The 13,793-nt window shown below is 39.7% G+C and overlaps 1 pseudogene; it reads right to left on the bottom strand.

The window, feature by feature from the left end:
• Nucleotides 1-9,687: 9,687 nt before the first annotated feature.
• On the bottom strand, nucleotides 9,688-13,345 carry LOC116764989 (annotated as a pseudogene).
• Between the last annotated feature and the right edge of the window lie 448 nt (nucleotides 13,346-13,793).

Consider the following 13,793-nt stretch of genomic DNA (forward strand, 5'->3'; position numbering starts at 1 on the left):
CTTTTGCATTTCTCATTTTATTTATTTGAGCCCTTTCTTTTCTCATCTTTGATGAGTCTGGCTAAAGATTTATCAGTTTTCTCTTTTCAAAGAAGCAGATTTTAGTTCCATTGATCTTTTTTTATTGTTTTCTTTGTCTCTATTCCATTTATTTCTACTCTCACCTTTATGATTTCTTCTACTAACTTTGGGTTTTGTTTGTTTCTATTTCTTTTTTATTTTTTATCTATTTAAATTTTTTAAACGAAAAAAATTTTTTACAGTAAGACCTTGTTGGTTGTCTATTTTGAATATAGCCATGTGTACATGTCAATCACAAATTCCCAATCTATCCCTCCCCCATCTTTTACTCTGTTAACTGTAAGTTCATTCTCTAAGTCTGTGAATCTGCTTTTGTTTTGTAAATAAGTTCATTTGTATCATGTGTTTTTAGATTCTGTATATAACTGATATTATATGATATTTGCCTTTCTTTGTCTGACTTACTTCACTCAGCATGATAATCTCCAGATCCATCTATGTTGTGGCAAATAGCATTTTTTAGTGTAAGGTTAGATTTTCTTTTTGAGATTTTTCTTGTTTCCTGAAGTAAGACAGTATTGCTGTAAACTTCCCTCTTATACTGTTTTTCCTGCATCTCATAGGTTTTGAATCATTATGTTTTCATTTTCATGTGTCTTTAGGTACTTTTTTATTTCCCCTTTGAATTCTTCAGTGATCCATTAGCTGTTTAGTAACATGTTGTTTAATCTCCATGTGTTTGTGTTTTTTACAGCTTTTTTCTTGTAGTTTATTTCTAATCTCATAGTATTGTGGTTAGACAAGATGCTTGATATGATTCAAATTTTATAAATTTACTGAAGCTTGCTTTGTGGCCCAGCATGTGATCTATCCTGGAGAATATTCTATATGCACTTGAGAAGCATGTGTATTCTGGTGCTTTCAAATGGAATGCTGTATAAATATCAATTAAGTGCATCTAGTCTAATGCACTTAAGGTCAGGGTTTCCTTATTGATTTTCTGCCTGGATGATCTGTCCATTGATGTAAGTGGGGTGCTAAAATCCCCACTATTATTGTGTTACTGTAGATTTCTCCTTTTATGGCTGTTAGCATTTGCCTTATATATTGAGGTGCTTCTATGTATGAACCCAAATTTTGGGTTCATACATATTTACAATTGTTATATCTTCTTGGATTGATCCCTTGATCATTATGTAGTGTCTTTCTTTGTCTCTTGTAACAGTCTTTATTTTAAAGCCTACTTTACCTGATATGAGTTTTGCTCCTCCAGCTTTCTTTTGATTTACATCTGCATAGAATACCTTTTTCCATTCCCTCACTTTCAGTCAGTATGTGTTCCTAGATCTGATGTGAGTCTCTTGAAGATGGTATATACATGGGTCTTATTTTTGTATCCATTCATCCAGTCTATGTCTTTTGGTTGGAGCATTTAATTCATTTTCATTTAAGGTAATTATGAATATGTATTTTCTTATTCCCATTTTGTTAATTGTTTTGGATTTGTTCTTGTAGGTCTTTCTTCTTCCCTTCCTCTTCTGTTCTCTTCTCATGATTTGATGTGTTTTGACTGCTTCTACTTTTTATTTTTTTCTTCAGTACACGGGCCTCTCACTGTTGTGGCCTCTCCCATTGTGGAGCACAGGCTCTGGACATGCAGGCTCAGTGGCCATGGCTCATGGGCCCGCAACTCCGTGGCATGTGGGATTTTCCCGGACTGGGGCACGAACCTGTGTCCCCTGCATCAGCAAGTGGACTGTCAACCACTGTGCCACAAGGGAAGCCCAGCTTTTACTTTTTTATGTGTGTATCTACTGTAGATTTTTTGGCTTGTATTTCTCACAGTCTCTATATGTACAAGATTGTTTTAAGTTTTTGGTCTCTTAATTTCAAATGTATTTCTAATATCCTGCATTTATACTCTCCTCATGATTGCTGGTTTTGATATCCTATTTGTGTGTGGATGATTTCTTACATTTACTGTATGTTTTCCTTTACCAATGAGCTTTCCAATTCATAATTTTTTGTTTCTAGTTGTGACCTTTTCTTTTTTGCCTAGAAAAGATTCTTTAGCATTTGTCGTAAAACTGGTTTGTTGGTGCTGAATTCTCTTAGTTTTTAGCTCTTGTTTGTAAAGCTTTTGATTTCTCTGTTGAATCTGAACGATAACCTTGCTGGGCAGAGTATTTTTGGTTGCAGTTTTTTCCCTTTCATCACTTTAAATATACCATGACACTCCCTTCTGTCCTGCAGAGTTTCTGCTGAAATATCAGCTGATAAACTTATGGGGATTCCTTTGTATATTATTTGTTGCTCTTTCTTGTTGTTTTTAATATTTTCTCTTTGTCTTTCATTTTTGTCAACATGATTAATATGTGTCTCAGCATGTTCCGCCTTGAGTTTTTCTTGTATGTAACTCTCTGTGTTTCCCAGACCTGAGCGAGTGTTTCTTTTCCTATGTTAGGGAAGTTTTTGGATATTATCTCTTCAAATATTTTCTCAGTCCCTTTCTCTCTCTTTTCTCTTTCTGGGACCCCTATAATGCGTATGTTAACACGTTTAATGTTGTCCCAGAGGTCTCTTAAACTGGTCTCATTTATTTTCATTCTTTTTTCTATATTCTGTTCCATGGCAGTGATTTCCACCATTCTGTCTTCCAGCTCACTTATTCATTCTTCTGCCTCATTTATTCTGCTATTGATGCCTTCTAGTGTACTTTTTGTTTCCATAATTATATTGTTCAACTCTGTTTGTTCTTTAAATCTTCTAGCTCTTTAGTAAACATTTCTTGTATCTTCTGGGTCTCTGACTCCATTCTTTTTCTGAGACCTAGGATCGTCTTTACTATCAAAACTCTGAATTCTTTTTCTGTTAGATTGCCTATCTCTACTTCACTTACTTATTCTGAGGTTTTATCTTATTCCTTCATCTGGAGCACATTTCTCTGCTGTTCTCATTTTGTTTAATTTTCTGTGTTGTGGTCTCTGTTCTTCAGGCTGCAGGACTGTATTTCCTCTTGGTTCTCGTGTCTGCCCCCTGGTGGGTGAGATTGGTCCAGGGGCTTGTGCAGGCTTCCTGGTGGGAGGGACTAGTGACTGCCCCCTAGTGGGTGGAGCTGGGTCTTGTCCCTCTCATAGGCAGTGCCTTGTCAAGGGGTGTGTTTAGAGGTGGCTGTGGGCTCAGGGCAACTTTAGGCAGCCTATCTGTGATGAGTTGGGCTCTGTTCCCACCCTGTTGCTTGTTGGGCCTGAGGTGTCCCTGCACTGGAGCCCACAGTCTGTTGAGTGGGGCCACATCTTGGTGCCAAAATGACAACCTCCAGGAGAGCTCATGCCAATGAATACTCCCTGGGGCTTCTGCCTAAAGTGTCCTTGTCCCCACAATGAGCCATAGCTAGCCTCCACCTCCCCAGGAGACCCTCCAAGACCCACAGGTAGGTTTGGCCCAGGCTCCTATGGAATCACTGCTTTGTCCTGTGCCCTAGTGCACATGAAACATTGTTTTTTCTCAGTCTCTATATGTACAAGATTGTTTTAAGTTTTTGGTCTCTTAATTTCAAATGTATTTCTAATATCCTGCATTTATACTCTCCAGTCCTGTGGAGCTCCTGCACTGAATTCCTGCTGGTCTTCAAAGCCAAATGCTCTGGGAGCTTCTCCTCCCAATGCCAGACTCCCAGGCTTGGGACCCTGAAGTGGGGCTCAGAACTCTCACTTCTGTAGGAGAACCTCTGTGATATAATTATTTTCCAGTTTGTGGGTAGCCCACCAAGCAGGTATGGGATTTGATTATATGGAAAAAGCACCCCTCCTACCATCTTGTTGTGGCTTCTTCTTTGTCTTTGGATGTAGAATGTCATTTTTAGTAGGTTCCAGTCTTTTTTTGTTGATTGTTGTTTAGCAGTTAGTTGTGATTTTGGTGTTTTTGTGAGAGGAGGTGAACTCAATTCTTTCTACCCCACCGTCTTGTCCTCAAGCACTGCCATACATAACTATTTCTTATGTGCTTTGTGAAATATGTCAGTGTGAAAATACAGAAAAAGGATAAATGCATAACAAATGAATTAAATGAAAAAAATTATAAACATTTGCAAAATACTCCCACAGATTCATGGTCATGTATATCTCTTCCTTTTTTCTATTCTACTTTATTGTACTCTTTCTTATCTAATCTTTGGTCTAAGTTTGCCGAGAGCTGTCTGGAAACCCAGGACATTACTACACCCAAGATAGTTCCATGACTCTGCAAATCATTATGATGTTCCATTGAAAAAACTATTTCCAACAGCTCACTCTGGGATTTTCCTAGACCATTCAGATTCTGTGGGGAAAGCATTTTTGCCCCTCTATTTCTAACAGCAGCCTCCAGGATGCCCTGTATTTTGTTGTACCTAGTGTGTGTTTCCACTCATTTCTGCTGTTTTATGCTGGCACCTGCCCCTGGAGTCTTGGCTCACAAACAAAACAGGCACGGTATCCAGTGGCTTAATCCCATGCTTCCTCTTTTTGACAATGTTCGAAACATGTACACAGACCATTCAAAGTCACCTAAACAGTTATGGGAATGCTTTCCAATGGATCTTTCTGTTTTCAGTGAGCCTATTGGAAGCTCTCACTTCTTAGCAGGGCACTGACTGCTTCCTGTGCCCTCCTTGATGGTGCAGCCATCTTCTGTTCTCAGTTCCCAAGATGTTAATTCATTTATACTTGCTTATTGCTCTGTGGATGTGTGCTGAAGTTTTCTTATCCTATCTTGACTTTGCTTCCCTTTTATCATACTGCCTATTTCAACTCATCTAAGGAAAGAAAATGCCTTCTCCTTATCTTTCAGGGTAATAAATAACTTATAGAATCACTCCAAAAGTTGAAGAAATAAAATATATTGATATATTGATCTTTCAAGAAAAACCCCCAAGACCATCATACTGTATTTGCCTGCCAAGTAAGCTGCTGCTTTTTCATGGTAGCAAATACTACCATACCCATGTGCTGACATGACCTGAAAGTCACCATCATCTGCAAACTGCTATAACTCAAAAGCCATTACTGTTGTTAGCCCTGGGACCACAACTAAACCTGCTATAATCTGCATCAGCAAAAAAGAAGCCCTGCTCTCTGACTCTAGATGACGATGAAGCAAATTGATTAGACACTGAAACTGCTGTTAAAAGCTGACATAAAAAATCCAAATACCTCCGTGGCTGTGTTTGCCAGCAAAATGTCAAAAGCAAGCAGTGTGGCCTTCACTTCAATTCTGCTTTCATATATCATGCAAATACATCAGTGAAAACCTCTATCCACCCAGAACCTCAGATGCAAGGGTGTCAGGGAAATGTGATTTTCAGTTTTCCTATCTCTATAGACTAGGATAGCAAACTGGAAAGAGCGTGGAATGGGAGTGTGTGTGGAACGGATATGCCACGCTTATCTGCCATATCTGCTACAGTTATCTTTTACCTCTTGCTCAAATTTTATCTTTTATGATCAGTGGGCCACCACTCTCTCCAAGTTTTGTTGATTCTCTTCAAAATATAGATTGTTTTCTTTTCCTTTACTCCATTTGTTCTTTCATTAGTTTAGTCCCTTTGCTCTTCAAATCTGTATTATTGTAGCAATCTCATTGCGTGTTACATTTCTATTATCTCTCCATTAAATCCAATTTGTTTCATCCAATACATTGTTCATTCATGTACTTATTCATCTCTCTTTGAGAACCTACTCTGTGCTAATAACTATGTGTTCAAAGTCAAATTAGCATCGTGCCTGTCTTTAATATACTTATATAGTTTTGTGGTGATGCTAGTGATCATACTGGGGTCCTGGAGAATAAGACAAATTTCCTCATAAAATTTATGTTCTAAGGGAGTGAAATAAGTAATAAACAGTCAAGAAAATTATTTCTCTACTGTCACACCAATCCTGTGGTCAGGAACCTCAGTGCTCTCTTAAGAATTGAATTAATTCCCCAAAACTAACATTCAAAATCCTCTCTTTCATGGTCCCATCTTATTTATTTGTCATAGCACTTGTATAAAATTCATCACTGTTAAAATAAAAGTCAGGACATTTTAATCGCTTGCCTGGTGCACTCATCTTCTAGGAAGTCTATCTACTTCTATTCTTTGTCCTTCAAGTCAATTTTACATATAACTGCCGGTGTGCTCTTTAAAAATATTATTCATGGGGCTTCCCTGGTGGCGCAGTGGTTGAGAGTCCACCTGCCGATGCAGGGGACACAGGCTCGTGCCCCGGTCTGGGAAGATCTCACATGCCGTGAAGCAGCTGGGCCCATGAGCCATGGCCGCTGAGCCTGTGCGTCCGGAGCCTGTGCTCCACAACAAGAGAGGCTACAACAGTGAGAGGCCCAGGTACAGCAAAAAAAAAAAAAAAAAAATATATATATATATATATATATGTATATATATATATATTATTCATATCATATCTCTCCTCTGCCTAATGCACTCCAATGGCTGTCTATTAAAAATAGAACAAAACTCCAACCCTTACTATGTCTCTAGATGCTGCTGGATGATCCTAGACTACCTTTCTAGTGTCATCTCATAACTCTACCCTCTCCTACCTCCTTTCTTTAACCCACTAAACTCATTCCCTCCTTTTATTCTATTCTTTCTTTGTGAGATGCTTTCCTCTAAGACCTTTACCTTCTGGGTCCTTTCCATCACATAGGCCATAAATGCCTTAAGAGATGCCTAAGCTCCAATACCACACCAGTCCCTTCTATTGTCTTTTATTTTCTTTGCAGCATGAATAAATACCCGAAATTATTTATTTGTCAACATGTTTATTGTTTATTTATTTATTTATTATTATTATTTTTTGCGGTACGCGGGACTCTCACTGTTGTGGCCTCTCCCATTGTGGAACACAGGCTCCGGACGTGCAGGCTCAGCGGCCATGGCTCACGGGCCTAGCCGCTCCGCGGCATGTGGGATCTTCCCGGACTGGGTCACGAACCCGTGTCCCCTGCATCGGCAGGCGGACTCTCAACCACTGCACCACCAGGGAAGCTCTATTGTTTATTTTTATACACTGGAATATAAACTCCATGAAGATATTATTTTCTTCTCTATTATATCTCCAATATATAGAACAATGTCTAGCATTTCATAAATATTTGTTGAATTAATGAATCAATGAAGACTGTATGAATCCATTCTTCATTTAAGTACTGCCTCCTTTCTGAAACCTTTTCTGAGCTTCTGAAATTCCCGACTGTTGACTGGACATACCTGTCATTTTGAATTTGCTTCAGATATTCTTTAATATTAATCTCTAACTATGTTAAGTATTTATGTCTTGCTTCCCAAGTGCTAGAGGTTGCTCTTTGGGGACACTCACCAAGAAATAAACTTTTGTACCCCACTCAGTATTCCTGTATTCCTTATGACCAATATTTCCACTTGACACTATGAAAAGATGAATAGTATTCTGAGAATTTGGTTAGTAGTATGCTCTTACTCCTTCTTAGTTATTTTGCCTCTTCATATATGAATATTAATGATGAAGTTGCCTGATTAGAGACCATGCATGTTAAGTACTGAAGGAAGGCATTTTCATTAGATTGGCTTTTTGCTTTAGAAAGTTACTAAGGAATCTATAGCATCATGGACCACTTTTTGCTGCTGTGATGTACTGTAGGTTCCACAGAGCTCTCCTGCCTTAATCTTCTATCCTTAGGCCTTCATACTACTTTCTATACTTCCCACTTATATATTTAGCCCTTTGACTTGGGCATTTGCTTTTCACAACACTGATTACATTTCCTACAGTTTTAACCCCTATGCCAGAAATCATGACATAAAGTTAACTGACACCAATTGTAGATTGGCCTAGGTTTTATCCCAAAGGAGGCAAATTTCAGCTAGTTTATAGTACTATCATGCAGATATATTTTGCTTGGCATAAACTGTATTTTATAAATTTGGTCCAACTTTTCAAAATTAGATTTCACTTGAAATTTTAGATATCCAGTTTATGTTGAAAAATTAGAATTTCTAGCAAATTTGGGTTCACATTTCCATGTGCCAAAACATGGCTGGAGGTAGGGGACAACAGTATTTATTGAAACTTATCACACAAACTCTAATTCTGAGAGATCTGTCTAATCTCATAACACATATTTAACATCTACAGTTTGGTCTCAATTTGAGACCCCTGCACTACAATAATCACAGAGCTAAACTATCATAAGCTATGGGGACTTTTACAAAGGGGAGCAATACAATCTGAGTTGTGTTTTAAAAATACGTCCCCAGTTTCACAAGTCCTTTCTAACATCCATTCAGATGCTATCTCTTAGTAAGTACCCTTCCAGAATTCCACTGTTTCCATTTTATATAGGCAGTGTCACAAAGTCATATATCAACAGTGTAAAGAGGATTATTCTCTGATATTGCTATTTACCTTAAGGTTGGGAACTTAGGCAGCTTGTGTGTTTAACAATGAATCAAACTGCTGTCTAAGAAATACTATTTAATGATGATTAAAGCAATATAATTAAAATGAAAAGAAGGCTCTTCCCATGCATATGGAACATGAATGCTCTCAATTAATCAACCCATTATTATTAAATATTTATTGAACACCTACAGTGCAGCAGGCATGAAATTCTGAGAGAACACACCAAAGACATGGTCCTTTCCCTTTGGGAACTTGTGATCTTAAAGCAATTTAGACTTCAACTCATGACAATATGCTCTGGCTGTGACTTCCTGTAGATAACAAAGGCTGAAATTCAAAGCAGCTCTGAGCTCTAATTTAATCTACTGCTCACTACACTACTCATATTTCTAATGCTCTGTTTTACTGTCTGTTGGCTAAATAATGTGTTTCTCCTATCTCTTAAAACTCAGCAAAGTCCTTAACTCCTCTGTGAAGACTACCCCGACCCTTCTGGCGGATTGATATCTTTTTTCAGACTTTCAACAGCACTATTTGTGCCTATTAAACTCTTCATAACTCTATCTTATAATTCATCTTATGCATATTTCCCTCCCACCTTCACTAAGACTTTGAAGTTTTGAGAACTTAAAACATATTTTTTCATCTTTGTAATGTCATCCTTGCAGACTGGATCTCATTCTTGAGAATCTGATAATAATCTGCTAATTTATTCAGTAAATTGAAAACCTGTTGTGTGCTAGGCACTATTGTGTTCAGGTTATATACATGTGAACATAGGAGACCCTTTACCTACTAACACTTAAGATTTAGCAAAGAGGGAAAATGATAAGCAAGTATTGAAGGAGTATATGATGGCTCTTTTGCTAAGACAGAGGACCTTCCTGACTTAAGTGTTTTGGGAAACTGTCCTGCCAAAGTGACATGAATATGGAAACAAGAGGGAGAAGGCAAGAGGGGAAGGAGTCAGAGACTGTGGTCCAGGAACTGGACACTGTACTTTGAATGCCTGGAAAGAGGAGATAGTTTTGGTTACTATTCACATTTCACAATATGAGATTCATTCCATTTTATAACCTTGATTAAACTTAAATATATATATATATGTGTGTGTGTGTGTGTGTGTGTATTAACATTCCTTAGTTTATTTTGGTTAATGATTGTGAAAAATATAGAAATCCAAGCCAAATATATTGTTTCCTTTTCCATACTCATCCACCTTATTCTGGATAGTACTTTGCTCTCACAAATGGCAGAGTCAAAAGACAGCTGGAATGTAGATCCCTAAGGCCACTAAGATCAGAAAAATGAGAAAATGAAGCTGCTTTTGTCTGAGACATAGAGACTGGGGAGAGAGGATGGCAACTGAATCTGATTCTTTTTGGTTTGTGTTTTGAGATTAGACCTTTCATTATATTCTTCTCTTTCTCCTTTTTTCTCTTTTTTCATGGATGAGGCAGCAGTTTTGGTATGTCACTCACCATCCCTGCCGTGATGTAGAGTGCATGGACTTTGCAATTGTTATGGTACCCCTTTGGCAAACCTGATGTAGTGTTTCCCAGTGAAGGTTGACTCCTGCACCTGCCCTCAGCTACCCTTTTCTAATGCTCATAGAGATCATCTCATCAAGAGTTGTGCTGTGCCTAACACTGTCAAAGATATCTGAGTCCTTCACCAAAACATGGCAACTCAATTTTACACCAAAAATGTGGGATTGTGCAAAGGAAATCAGCAAATCTCAACACCAGAGAGTAGTCCCCTTCATCCCTGATGAGTACTTCCGATCAAGGATTCTTTGTTGTATCTCTCCATCTGTCTCAGGATCAGGAGTGCAGGACTGGAGCCTGGGATTGTAGATCAGGCCATAGTCTGAGACTCTACTTTCCAATGAATTCTTGAGAAAAATAGATCTCATGTATGTCCACATGTGCTTTACTACATACATCAATACCCTAAGAAATGCTGTGTGACATCCTGGATCCCAACATGACATGGAGCATGACCACCATGGGGGTCAGCCTCTGCCACCTAGGGCACCCTAGACAGATTCAGAAAAACAGGGTCATAGGCCTCAGATGCTGCAGACATTGTACCTCTCGCTTTCCATCAAAATTCTGTTTTATATTTTGATTTACATAGTATCTGTGCTATTTTTTCTCCCCTTAACTATATCTTGACTGTGTTGTAAATTCAGAGATTGTGTATCATAGTTTTTGATACTCTATTTTGCATTGAGCACAGAGCCTGGCACAGTTTAGATGTTTAGGAAAATTTGCTTTGTTATAATAAATTAATAGGTACAAATTGTAACAGGAGACAGATTAAATCCAATCACAGATAAAGACTCTTGTTCAAGCTCCTTTAAAAAAAAGGAATCACCTTTGATAATACATTTCATGAAATATCTGTATCTTATCAACACCGTGTAGTCATTTGGGGTTGCACCATGCATGTAGCAACACCAAGGCAAGTCCATTTATGAGACAATCCCTGATTTAGTTTTCAAAAGAAGGCTTATGCCCGATATTATTCAGAAAAATGCCTCAGGTCCTCTGGCTCAGACTACAGAAGTATTTTTTTCTTGAGAGAAGCAGCTCTTATTTGGGTTTGTCTTCACAGTAGTGCTCTATCTATATAAACTTATTTAATCCTCACAATAACCCTTGAGGTATGTATTATTAATCTCCATTTTAGATATGAAGAAACTGAGGGACAGAGAAGTAATCTCTGTGTGCCTAAGGTCAGGGAGCTGGTGGGGAATAACGGTACTGGGATTTGTATCTGGACAGTCTAGTGCCAATCAACATGTTTTATAATCATACATATGTACAGGTTTGCCCCACTCTTACTGCCCAGTCCTAGTATTGCCTTTTCCTCATATCCTCAAGATATTGTATTTCCAGCCCTGACTTTCATACCACACCCTTATAACACTTTATCATCATGTATCCACTACCACTGTTCTCACTACTCTGCTGCTATATCTTTCTTAAAGTCATCTGTGAAATTTTTTATCTATTCTCATGATCCTTCTTGATGTATCTGTAACATTAGCCTCATTCTTCTTTTAGTTAATTTCCCTTCCACCTCATTATTATAAGCATCCCCATAGGATGCCTTCAAGAGAATTATCCTTAGAAAAGTATAATAAGAGCTGGCAAGCCAAGAAGACTATAGTCCAAAGCAGGTACTCAACGATAAGTTCCTGAACTACAGTTTAGTTGGACTTGGATGGGTCACGAGGAGAAAAAGAAGTCAAAGTTGACTTCCAGGTTTTGGACCTGGGTCACAGAAAAAGTGCTAGATAGGGAAAATAGTAAAGTCTAGAAAAAGAGCTGATTTGGGATATAAGATTAAAACTTTAACTTAAAAGCTTGAAGTACTATAAGAGCACCCAGATGAAAATATCCATCAAGCAATTGAAAATACAAAGTGAAAATTTATGAGGGTAAGTGAAATGGAGATAAAGACTGTAGAATTATTTGTTTGGAGATGTTGGCTGAAGCCGTGAAAACAGGTGAGATTGTAAGAGAGGGAATGTTGAGAACAACTGAAAATTCATAATGGCCCATTACATGAGAAATAAAATACAAAATAGTCAACTTAAAACTTAAAGTCTTTCAGACATTCCAAGATGGTGGAGTAGGAGGACGTGGAGTTCATCTCTCATGCACAAATGCATCAAGAATACATCTACAAATGGAACAATTCTCACAGAACACCTGATAAACACTAGCAGAGGACCTCAGACACCTAAAAGGACAAGAAAGATCCCCATGTAACTGGATAGGATGAAAGAAAGAAGGGAAAAGGAAGAGGAGAGGAAGCAGGATGAGACCTGCTCCTCTGGCAAGGAGCTGAAGGTGAAGAGAAGTTCTCACATCTGGGAAATCCCCCTTACTGGTGGGAAGATCAACTGGGACAGAAAGTGAACTTTAGGGGCTCAGAGGAGAACACAGCAACTGGTTGGTGACAGACAAGACAGACTGAGACCTATACAGATGGTCCATGCCTCGGCCCTGTGTACTCCAGTCTCAGACGGGTGTCCACAAATGTGCGTGGGGGCTGGGTGCTGGAACGTGGTGTTTGGAGAGCAGACTGGATGAAGGGATTGCTGTTGTCTGTGAGGAGACGTGAATAAGTAACTCCACAACGGGAAATGCTCATGGAGGAAGCCCAGATTGCCACAGAAAGGAAACACCATTGTTGAGTGATACACTAAGGGCAAGGCTGCCATTGCAGCCTCTCTTCTCATGCTCTGGCTCCTGTCTCCACAGGCACTAGAGAGGGCTTCTACTGGAGCTGGGTCATGTGCCCCTGCCATCACCTCCTCCCCCCTCCCCCCACTGTGCCTGAGTGGCACACTTGCTCCGATTGCTCCCAGACAAGCTCACACATTTCAATCACTACCCCAGCATCTTCCTGCCTGGGTGGCCCACTTGCCCCAATTGCTGCCTTGGCTCCTTCCTGGCTGATAGGCTCATTTGCTCTGGCAACCTCAAGAGCAGACTCCATGGCAGGAACACATGAAGAAGTGGGGCTGAAACCACAGCTGAACCCCGGGACTGTGAGACAACAGAAGAAGGGCTGAACTCTCTCTCTACGGGTGCATAAACCATGGAGTTACACTTCCCCTGACAGCTTCCTAAATTCAGCACCCATGAAACATCGAAAAGGACAACAAGTGCTCCTGCAGTTGGAAAAGGTCTGGCTTTAGCAGCTGTGGGCTTTGTGGACATGTTCACATGAGGGTTGGGCCAGGCCAGAGTCTGAGATGCCTCCATAGCTCCCACAGTGGGTCCAGATGCATGACTACTGCAGTCCTGGGACCTGACCTCAGTGAATCTGCACTGGTGGCACAGTGAAAACAATGCCTGAGAGTCACCAGGGCCAATTGCCATCATACCTACAGGTAAGATGAGACTAAGAGCAGTGCCAATAATAGTGTACTTTGTAAGCCTGTACAACAGGAGAAAGGAGACAACATAGGAGGAATACTCAGTGGCTTTTCTCCAAGTGGGAGTGCTCCAATCCCACCTACTTCACACCACAGATCAGAAACACACATAAAAACAGATCTGGGGGCCTCTACTCCAAATAATAAGGAGCAGACCCCGGCCATGACAGGGCAGTGACAACCACAGAGCAAAACGGGGGGCCCTGCTCAGTATCCAGGGCAGGCTCTGGACAACACAGCACCAGTCAAACCCCCTATCGAGGGGATAATGGCACAAGCCTCTGGGTCAACCTCACCCACCAGGGGGCAGACACCCAGAAGCAAAAGGAACTACGATCCTGCAGCTTGCAGAAAGGAGACCACAAACATAGTAAGTTAAACAAAATGTTACA

The sequence above is a fragment of the Phocoena sinus genome, chromosome 14, assembly GCF_008692025.1.
Source record: "Phocoena sinus isolate mPhoSin1 chromosome 14, mPhoSin1.pri, whole genome shotgun sequence".
Classification (NCBI taxonomy): domain Eukaryota; kingdom Metazoa; phylum Chordata; class Mammalia; order Artiodactyla; family Phocoenidae; genus Phocoena; species Phocoena sinus.